This window comes from Mytilus edulis, chromosome 10 (assembly GCF_963676685.1).
Source record: "Mytilus edulis chromosome 10, xbMytEdul2.2, whole genome shotgun sequence".
In the NCBI taxonomy this organism is placed as follows: domain Eukaryota; kingdom Metazoa; phylum Mollusca; class Bivalvia; order Mytilida; family Mytilidae; genus Mytilus; species Mytilus edulis.
In genome coordinates this window covers 31,754,470-31,766,463 of record NC_092353.1, presented here as the reverse complement: position 1 = coordinate 31,766,463, position 11,994 = coordinate 31,754,470, and positions in this window count along the sequence as shown.

The window sequence follows — 11,994 nt, the reverse complement described above, 5'->3', positions numbered from 1 at the left end:
TTGGGGTAAATTTCTAAAACTTTTCCCATTATCTTATTTAAAATCATAAAATTACCTTAAAAGAGGACAAATTGTACAATTTTTAGGTATTTGAAAACACTTATAGGTCAATTTTGCTGTAAATAGCATACCTAACCTTGGTTTAGAAGCTCACAAGCAGGGTATAAATTTCTAGCAGTACTGGCATCATTAAATTTAATTAATGCCAAATTATAATATAAAATCTTGCAAAAAATGTTTATTTGACTTATTCGCATTCAAAAATATAAAGCGATACATTCTGAGGATATCATATAAAGCGCAATCTTTGGTTACAATGGCGAAGCTAATGGAGTACAAATTTAAGACCGCAACATGTCTAAGTGTCAAAATGTGTATATTTGGTTGCTAAGGACAGTAAACAATAAAATAAACATAAATTGCATTCCTAGCAGATTTTTTACCTTCAGAACTAAAACAAGAACATAAAAGACTAAAGATTTGTGGTAAATTTTATCTTAAAAAGTGCATTTCTGTGCTTTCTGATGTGCCATAAGGTGAAATTTTTCCCATCCTGCCTCAATTTTTATTATATTTTCTGTGTTCTATTAGCTGTTACGATGAAAATGGTACCTTAGTTTTTAAAATTGGTTCAGTAATAAAGATTTTATGAAGGTTAGCAGTTGATGTTGAAACGCGACAAAAAGTGATTTAAAAATAAATGCTGGATCATAGTGAAAAACTTCAAGTCTGTCTCATTTTTGGGGTAAATTTCTAAAACTTTTCCCATTATCTTATTTAAAATCATAAAATTACCTTAAAAGAGGACAAATTGTACAATTTTTAGGTATTTGAAAACACTTATAGGTCAATTTTGCTGTAAATAGCATACCTAACCTTGGTTTAGAAGCTCACAAGCAGGGTATAAATTTCTAGCAGTACTGGCATCATTAAATTTAATTAATGCCAAATTATAATATAAAATCTTGCAAAAAATGTTTATTTGACTTATTCGCATTCAAAAATATAAAGCGATACATTCTGAGGATATCATATAAAGCGCAATCTTTGGTTACAATGGCGAAGCTAATGGAGTACAAATTTAAGACCGCAACATGTCTAAGTGTCAAAATGTGTATATTTGGTTGCTAAGGACAGTAAACAATAAAATAAACATAAATTGCATTCCTAGCAGATTTTTTACCTTCAGAACTAAAACAAGAACATAAAAGACTAAAGATTTGTGGTAAATTTTATCTTAAAAAGTGCATTTCTGTGCTTTCTGATGTGCCATAAGGTGAAATTTTTCCCATCCTGCCTCAATTTTTATTATATTTTCTGTGTTCTATTAGCTGTTACGATGAAAATGGTACCTTAGTTTTTAAAATTGGTTCAGTAATAAAGATTTTATGAAGGTTAGCAGTTGATGTTGAAACGCGACAAAAAGTGATTTAAAAATAAATGCTGGATCATAGTGAAAAACTTCAAGTCTGTCTCATTTTTGGGGTAAATTTCTAAAACTTTTCCCATTATCTTATTTAAAATCATAAAATTACCTTAAAAGAGGACAAATTGTACAATTTTTAGGTATTTGAAAACACTTATAGGTCAATTTTGCTGTAAATAGCATACCTAACCTTGGTTTAGAAGCTCACAAGCAGGGTATAAATTTCTAGCAGTACTGGCATCATTAAATTTAATTAATGCCAAATTATAATATAAAATCTTGCAAAAAATGTTTATTTGACTTATTCGCATTCAAAAATATAAAGCGATACATTCTGAGGATATCATATAAAGCGCAATCTTTGGTTACAATGGCGAAGCTAATGGAGTACAAATTTAAGACCGCAACATGTCTAAGTGTCAAAATGTGTATATTTGGTTGCTAAGGACAGTAAACAATAAAATAAACATAAATTGCATTCCTAGCAGATTTTTTACCTTCAGAACTAAAACAAGAACATAAAAGACTAAAGATTTGTGGTAAATTTTATCTTAAAAAGTGCATTTCTGTGCTTTCTGATGTGCCATAAGGTAGCACTCCACAGTTAGAAAATAAAATTAAAAATGAGCCACAAAATGTTTTATCATCTCCTATTCCTGGATTTCTAATACATTAACCTAACTGTTTGTGTTGTACATGTGCATATGTATGTAATCAGTATATTCCATAGATTTGATTTTCAAAAGTTAAAAGAGTGAAAATTAATTCCTTTTATGTGTATCCATGGCAACATTCTGCATTAATTTACCATAAAATATTGCAAAAAGGGGGGTGGACATGTCACATATCCCCCAAAAATTTGGATCAAACTAGAATTTCAATGCCTTTGAGTGATACCTTTTTAGAAACTGTTTACATAAATCTTCCTAATGATCAAATAAAAAATGGGTGTCTTTCGCCTCATTTTTTCGTAAAATCCAATCACAAAGTTCGTGCGATAAAAAGTTGGAAAAAAACATTACAATAATTGCCGGACCAATGTATGGTAGGGACATGCAAATACGGACTGTCATATAGAAAACAGCCTATATTACATACATTACATAATCTTGATGTTCATATAAACCCAATACAAAGGCTATTTTAATACTCAGCTATCCAAAAATGAATTTTATTGCACACTAGCTCTCATATTTGAAAAATCCACAGGGGCCAAAATGCGAAACTACACACCTAACTGTGGAGTGCTACCTTAAGAGTAGACGAACAATTTGGTGAAAACAGTTTGTAAAATATTAAGTGTTCGGTCACACATGATGAGTTTTGAATTCCCCATTACTGTACAACATCATTGGCCAAACATCCATTCCATAAGTGGTAAAACAAAAAAGCATCTCAGACGGCAGAAGAAGAAAAAAATATAATTAGAAGAAAAACAAAAAGTCTTTCCACGAAAAGTGGAAAGACCTCATAATTCAAAAAGAAAAACCAACGGTATAATCTATACACACAACTGCCGAGAAAGACCTTTAAACTAAACCAACAAACGACAACCACTGAACAACATATGACATTGGATATATGTGTAAAAATGCAGCCGAAGTTTGCTACTCAGTTTCAAGAAAAATAACTTTCCAATAAACTAATATATATTGAAAGGGGATTAATTAAGGAAGCAAAAGAGCAAACAAAAATATAGAGGTCAATGTGCTTGTTTTTGAGATATTAGCTATTGAAATTTAGGCGGGAAAACGTTCTCTCTTGACTTTTCATAGTCTTATCATTGACAAGCTAAAGTTCTCAAAACTATTAAAAACTAAATAATAATTTATAAGACTTTTACAAATGGCTTATAATTATACATGTAAAAGATTTATAAAATGAATGAGGGTCAATGGGCAAAGTATTTTAAGGCATTCAAATGGATAACACCAGAAGATTTCGAAAATCTGACAAAAAATCCAAAACATGACAAGCGAACATCCTACCCTTAACAGACGTCATAACCTGAGACAGTAGTGTAACATTAAACAATTATTGTAATTTTTTACCCGAGATGGGTTGTTTTCCTCGAGGGCTGTAAACCGAGAGAAAAAAAACTTCAATCAAGGATAAACAATTTGGATGTTTGCCTTGTATGATGGCAATGAATCACATCGGGTATCCAAATCCGAAGAACAAACAGCAAGATCTCAAAAAGTGTTTATCATGATTTTAAAACTTGTTTTATTCATATTTTGAGGTTCGATTTTTCCAAACTTACATGTCAGCTCAAAGACATCAAGTGAACTGATAAAAAGAAATACGTCTTCGACCTGTACATCTACCAAAAATTGGGGGATTTATATGGCAAGCCCTTTTACTATTTATTCGAATTTCAAGATATCTCCTATAATATATAAGATATCTTATATAATATATAAGATATCTCCTTTAATATATAAGATATCTTATATAATTTCATTTCTATAAGATATCTCATATATTATATAAGATATCTCCTAAAGTTTATAAGATCTCTCCTAAAGTTTATAAGATATCTCCTAAAGTTTATAAGATATCTCCTAAAGTTTATAAGATATCTCATATAGTTTATAAGATATCTTATGTAATTTATAAGATATCTTCTATAGTTTATAAGATATCTTATAAAGTATATGAAATATCTTATAAACAACTTTTATATCAGATATCTTATATAGTTTATAAGATATGTTATATAGTTTATATAAGATATGTTATATAGTTTATATAAGATATGTTATATAGTTTATATAAGATATCTTATATAGTTTATATAAGATATCTTATATAGTTTATAAGATATCTCATATAGTTTATAAGATATCTCTTATAGTTTATAAGATATCTTATATAGTTTATGAGATATCTTATAAAGACAATTATATAAGATATCTTATAAACTATATAAGATATCTTATAAACTTTAGGAGATATTTTATAAACTTTAGGAGATATCTTATAAACTTTATGAGATATCTTATAAAATTTATGAGATATCTTATAAACTTTATGAGATATCTTATAAACTTTATGAGATATCTTATAAACTAAATAAGATATCTCCTATAATATATAAGATATCTTATATGATTTCATTTTTACGAGATATCTAATATATTATATAAGATATCTCCAAAATTTATAAGATATCTTATATACTTTATAAGATATCTTCTAAAGTTTATAAGATATCTTATAAAGTATATGAGATATCTTATAAAGACAATTATATAATATATCTGATAAATTATATGAGATATCTTATAAACTATTTTCATATAAGATATCTTATAAAGACAATTATATAATATATCTGATAAATTATAAGAGATATCTTATAAACTATATACGATATCTTATAAACTATATGAGATATCTTAAAAACTATTAAAGATATCTTATAAACTATATAAGATATCTTATAAACTATATAAGATATCTTATAAAGTTAATGAGATATCTTGAAGTAAAAATAAATAGCAAAACGGCTTGCCATAGGTTTACAATATAGTCATTTTCATTTATCAACTAGCAGGCTGTTTGTTGTTGTATTCGTGCTTTGTCGCGAGATGTGTTTGTTCTCGTTGTTGTATTTTGTGTACTTCGTATTTTTGATAGAGTTTAGCCATTTTAATTAATATTTTATAGTGCGTCATTTCTTGTTGTAATGTTGTACTGCTGTATCAGGTTAAGGTCAAAGGTTGGTGTCTGTTAAAATCTTCAAACCGGCACCTGCATATATTATATGCACCTTTCCTAAGTTAGGAACCAGCAGTGGTTGTCGTTTGTTGGAATGTTTCATAGATGTTTCTCGTTTCTCGTTTTGTAAATAGATTAGTTTTCCTGTTTGAATTGTGTTACACTGATTATTTTGCGGCTGTTTATAGCTTACTCTACGATGTGAGTTAATGCTCCGTGTTGAAGGTCGTACTGAGACCTATGATTGTTAACTTTTTTAACATTATGACTTGGATGAAACCTTGTCTCATTGGCACACTTATCACATCGTCTTATTGATTGTTATTTAAATCTTCCTAGATTTTGTTTAAAAGAAATTTGGCATAATTCCTTGTGCTTCAACTTTTATAACATGGTGATACATCCACATGCCAAATTAACGCATATATATATAATGAATAAAGTAAGGAAAAGTAACACCTTGAGGTCAATGTCACATTAAGATCATCGTGGCACCGGACACATCATCTCACGACGATATATTCACATGCAATGAGGCCAAAGAACACAAGCCTATGTCAAATGAGAAAAAGTCATGTCCTGGTCAAGCGTATTTAGACTAAATCTGCATTAGCTGTAAGTGAAAAGGGGGAGGTTGAGATTCACGAAACACCCGTTTTTAACCCGCCGCATTTTACTTGTCTCTTTGGTAGCAATACACCAGAGGCGGATTTAGGGGTGTGTGGCCAGGCCCACCCCCCCCCCCCCCTTTTTGGAAAAAAATGTGGTTGTTTATAGAGGGAATCACTGAAGCGTAACTGAAGTGGGCCCCCTCTTAGATCAGTCAGTGGGCCCCCACTTATGAAAATTTCTGGATCCGCCACTGTACACAATTAGGATTCGACCCGGAACGTGTTAATTATTGGTATTATATATTAATATGAGGAAATCAAAAGGGCCGGGAATGAATCGGGAATGGTGAAAATTTAGTTAACACCATTGTCCTATATTAGTGGCGGGGGTCATTAGTTACATATAAAGTTAAATTCTTTAATTCGTCCGGCGTTTTCAAGTCATGACGGCTGACATTTAATTGGACCTGGCGATCGTTATTTTAATATTATAGATGTGAGATATCCTGAAGTTATAATAAATAGTAAAACGGCTTGCCATACATATTGTTTATTCCATTTTTAGTAATATCGTTTTTGCGGGGCTCGATATTTATACATCCCGCCAGTGTCCTGTTGTGATATTGTTAATCATATTTTTGTATTCTTGTTTTTAATTTATTTTTTTTGGTTAATGATGTCTTGTCTAATTATTATTTTTTTTTTTTTTTTTTTTTTATACACTTATCCCGTTTTTATGGTATTTAAAATTCTAACACTAAAATTCTAATTCTAAAATACAACCCAAGAACCGTCCTGTAATACCAACTAATTACAAATTACACGGACACACACTGGACACCGTTGAAGCTAGTAAATACCTGGGAGTTACTATCAGCAATAATCTAACCTGGGACAGACACATCGACAACATAGTGGGAAAAGGAAACAAAACACTAGGCTTCATACGGCGTAACCTAAAAGATTGCACTAAACCGGTCAAAGCAGCAACATATTCAACAATAGTAAGACCTTCAGTTGAGTATGCTAGCACAGTATGGGACCCTACAAAACAGGCTAAAATAAAAGCAATCGAGCAGGTACAGAAAAGAGCAGCTAGATTTGTTAACAACAACTACACAGACCGCACACCTGGCTGTGTAACAAAAATGGTAACATCTTTAAAATGGGAAAGCCTTGAAGACCGCAGGAAACAAAATAGGCTATGCATGCTATTCAAAATCCAACATGATCTGATAGACATAGATAGGCACCAATATCTAACGCCAAACGATAGCCGGACCAGAGGTAAAAACCGCTTCTTCCAAGAAAGGGCCACAACAGACGCCTTCGGACAATCATTTTTTCCAAGGACCATTCGAGACTGGAACCAACTGCCAACATCCGCAACATCAGCTGGCACAGTTGATGGATTCAGAGCTGCCCTGAAGGCATGCTCTGCTAAAATTTAGACAGTAACATCCTGTACATAGTTTTAATTGTATATATATAGAGAACGTTTTATCCTGTAAATAGCCAAGAGAAAACTTTCTGTGTTGTCCGACATTGCGTTAGTTTTCGCGGGACCTCATACATTCAAGATTTGAATTCGGTTCCTTACCTGGAAGAAGAAAAAGAACACTGTCTGTATTGACTGCTGTTCCCCGATTTTTGATTATTGTCAATATATGTAATACTATGCGTCTATCATACCAGTAAGAGTTTTAGTTAAATTTAAGCCACCACTTCTACATAAGAAAATGTCTGTACCAAGTCAGGAATATGACAGTTTCTTTCTATTCGTTTTATGTGTTCGAGCCTTTTGCTTTGCCACTTGATCAAGAATTTTTCCAAATCAATCCATCAACAGTGCACACCAATTGATAAAAATAAGTAATCAATTAAGTGAGAGAACATCATCTAAATAGCTGAAAGTATTTGTTAAAGAACACAGCTAACTTCTTTTTTTTTCTTATGAAGTCAGCCTTATATGAATAAAGGAACAAGTCGACAAGAAGAGGGGCACATTTTTTACCAATAGGAATGCCGATTATTTGTTGAAAAACACGTCCTCCAAGCGTAACAAAAATGTTGTCAATCAAGAAATCAAGCATCTTGGTAACGCCAGTTTCAGAGATTTTTTTGTTAGATTCAGAAAGTACTTTATCCCTTTCTAAGACAAGAATTTATGTAAAATCTTAAAGATCTTTTGAATTTTTTAGTATCCTTTTAAGTGCAAGGAAATATGTTAACTTATAAGGTCAACTGAAATTGAAAAGTTTCTTTGAGACCGGAAATGTTTTTTTCAACGCCATATACTTTGGTAATCAAAATGCATACCTCTTATTTTCAGAATATTTTTGAACAAGAATGTGTCGAAAGTACACGAATGCCCCACTCGCACTTTAATTGTCCATGTTCAATGGACCGTGAAATTGGGGGGGAAAATCTAATTTGCTATTAAATTTAGAAAGATCATACCATAAGGAACCTCTGTACTAAGTTTCAAGATGATTGGACTTCAGCTTCATCAAAAAATACCTTGACCAAAAACTTTTAACCTGAAGTGGACGGACGAACAAACGAACGGACGCACAGACCAGAAAACATAATGCTCGTAGGTAGCATAAAAATTAAAATCTGGTAGACATGCACATCCTTAGGTTAGGGTTTAAACATCTTAAAGTATTAAAAGCAATACACTTCCAAAAACTGAAGAAGCAGCTTTACACTAGTAATTTTGGGGCCCTTTATAGCTTGTTGTTCGGTGTGAGCTAAGGCTCCGTGTTGAAGGCCGTACTTTAACCTATAATGGTTTACTTTTTAAATTGTTATTTGTATGGAGAGTTGTCTCATTGGCACTCACACCACATCTTCCTATATCTATAAACAGACAAATCATGTATCTATTTCCAGACTGGTAAATTAACATGGCTCTCAAATTATTGTCACTGGACATAATAAAAAGATTATCCATTAATGATCTTCATGTCTCCAATATACACTAAAAATCGTTGCATTGTTATATGCACCCATCCTATGTCAGCTCTTTGTTCAGTGATTGTCGTTTGTTGGTGTGCCTTATAGGTGTTTTTGTATCTCGATTTATATATAAAGATAGACTTTTAGTTTTCCTGTTTGGATTACTTTACACTGGTCATTTTGGGGCCCTTTATAGCATGCTCTTTGTTGCAAGCTAAGACAATGTGTTGAAGGCCATACTATCACCAATAACGGTTTACTTTAATACATTGTGACTTGGATTGAGGTTTGTCTCATTGGCATCACATCTTATTTATATTAAATTCATTACCATGAAATTTTTATCAACTTGAAGAAACAGAAAATTTCTAACAATATGCACATCTCCATTCAGTGACCCCACATTGCTTTAGTACACTTGTAGTGGATTGCATGTTGGACAGACCACAGACTGACATAATGAAACATCTATATCACCCAAACTTAGTTTAAAGGTATTTAAAAATACTCTGGAGGGATCAAGTGACATTGTATACCCTAGACTTTGTAAGGAGGTAACCATTGATAAGCAGAAACGATAAAACTGTAGGCTCAAAGCACAGAATAGGTAGGTTCATATTGAATCTTAAAATTTGAAAGTCAACCTATTGTTATCAATCATTTGTGAATGGTAATAGTTGATCAGGTTGATTATGATCAATTAATAAATATATTAAAGCAATAATGAATTAAAATAAAGAACAAAACATCATAACATTTTATTAAAAAGTAAAGTTTGATCATCAGACCAGAGACCAATAAAATAAAAAATACAATTTGTATAAAATGAGAACTTAAATAAATAACAATGCAAGTTATGATTGCAATAAAAATATAACTTATAAGTCATAAAATGTTATAAAAGAAATACTTCAGGAATAATCATACAAATTTAAATTTTAACTGAACATATGTCAATTAATTAATTACGCATGCTGTTATACTGTTGATATCATATAAATAGATATCAGTAATAAATAAACAGCCAAAACTCCCAGAAAGGTCTCAAATTATTATTAAAAATTAAAGGGCAGCTTTTTGTTGAGTCATTGGTCATTTTCTCTCCAATATATCTCATAGATTTTAATTTGATTGCTAAAAACTACAATTTACCATTACACATAATTATGATCTTTTTTACAATGACATCCTTCTTTTTTCACCAAATAAGTTCTGTGCAGAATACCGCAGAAAATATTTAAAAACATTCTAAAGAACATTAATACAAATCAATCTTGAGGTTTTAGCGGAGATTTTTTACAATCATACAATAAAATTAAACAGAAATATAGCTTAAATTGCACATTAATGGCCATTTCTAGTTTGAGATAAATAAATTGAGCTTGATAATTTCTGTACCATTTGTCCTTGCAAAAATAGGGAAAATAAGAACTTAAAACTGTTTTGTGCTATCTAGTTTACATATGTCAAAATAGTTCCTTATGTTTTCCAAATCTTTAGCATAACAAACCAAAAAAAATGCTATAGTATATATAAACAAGAGGCTCTCAAGAGCCTGAATCGCTCACCTTAATTTTTTTGGTTAAATCTCCCATCAATGATTATTTTGGCTTTTCAATTTACTTAAATGTTCTTTGAATTATCCTATTTTCTTCAAAAGCAAAAAAAAAAATATTTTCTCCTATGTTCCATTTTAGCCATAGGAGCAATGTTATTTGACATACAAGAAAATAAAATATAAAATTTATTCTAGATACTCTGAAACTCATTTAGCCTAAGTTTGGCTGAAATTGATACAGCAGTTTCAAAGGAGAAGATTTTTAAAAGGTTTCCTTTCTCGTTTGTTTATTAATTAGACCGTTGGTTGTCACGTTGGAATTTGTTACACTGTTATTGTGATGGCCCTTTTTAGCTTGCTGTTCGGTGTGAGCCACGGCTGTGGATCGAATGCCGTACTGAAACATTTTATTGCCAACTTTAACTACATTGTGTCTTATCAACACTCATACCCTATCTGAAGTATGTTAAAGTGTTTATTTTAGGGTAGCCAAAAATGAAATTACGTTTCCATCACCCTAATTCCCAACACAAACTATTTTTCTATACGCGGCTGCTATATGAGATAGGTACTTTAATAAGTTATGCAAATATGACAAGCATTTTAGATTCAAAAAATCGTGTCTATCTGTTTAATTTAAAAAAACCAACATCTTTCAATATAGTTAATAGAGTGCATGTTACAGTGAAAATGGATAATAAGGGATTATGTAGAATACTTGAAATTTCAGTGATTATGTAGATCCCTGAAATTTCAGTAATTATAAATAATCCCAGATTATGCAAATACTGTAACAAATCCAATTTGCAAACAGATTATAATAAACTAAAGTTTTAGTCGCAAATAAGGTGAATCCATGTATAAGCAGGTAGTCTAAGCAGGTTCCCGCCTTCGTGTTGTCCTTCTTCCATTAGAAAATTGTTTTTCACATTTCTGCCATTACATATCATTCGTTTCACACAAACATCAAAACTGACTTTAAGGCTAATTTGAAGAGAGTAACGTTGCATGGCTTAAACCTAAATCCTACAACCATTACAAATATAAATGAGTGTACAAAAGTTTTGAAAAGCTTCGTCAAGGGTTTGTGGAATAAGGGCTTGCATTGGTTCTTCGCCACTAAGGTATCCGATGAGATGCATGAAGTCTTCGGAACACCCTCTTACTGGTAAGTCTGAAGTATGCTCATTTTCAAGTTCACTCAATGTCTGGTCATTGCATAGTATAGGAAAAGAAAAATCAGACGAATCATATATTTCAGGTTGAAAATAGAGAACGTTTGGAATACCCGATGGGACTATAACCTCTTGTCGTTGTCTGCGTATTCTATGGTCGTTCCAGTTTTCCATAAACTGATTTAGTTGAGTCTGAATTAAAGGAAGAAAACAAAATCTTAAACATTCAATATGGAGATGATCTGCGGTACTAAAGAGTCCAATATCACGCATGTTCGCAAATGTATTTCTCCAAAATAACATTAAATATTCCGAAAGACTTCTCCACAACCTTTCAATTCTTTGGTTTCCTGTTGATCTTCCTGTTAAAAAACTGTTTAATCCAGATATTTCATCCCCATGATCGAATCGCAATGCAATGTGTAAGTCTTTTACCAAAACATTCTCGGTGTCAGCGTCAGCACGAATGGCTCGGGGAACTCGTCGTAATTCCTTCACAAAATCAATGTAAAACTTAGCAATGTATCTAGGGTTGTTGTT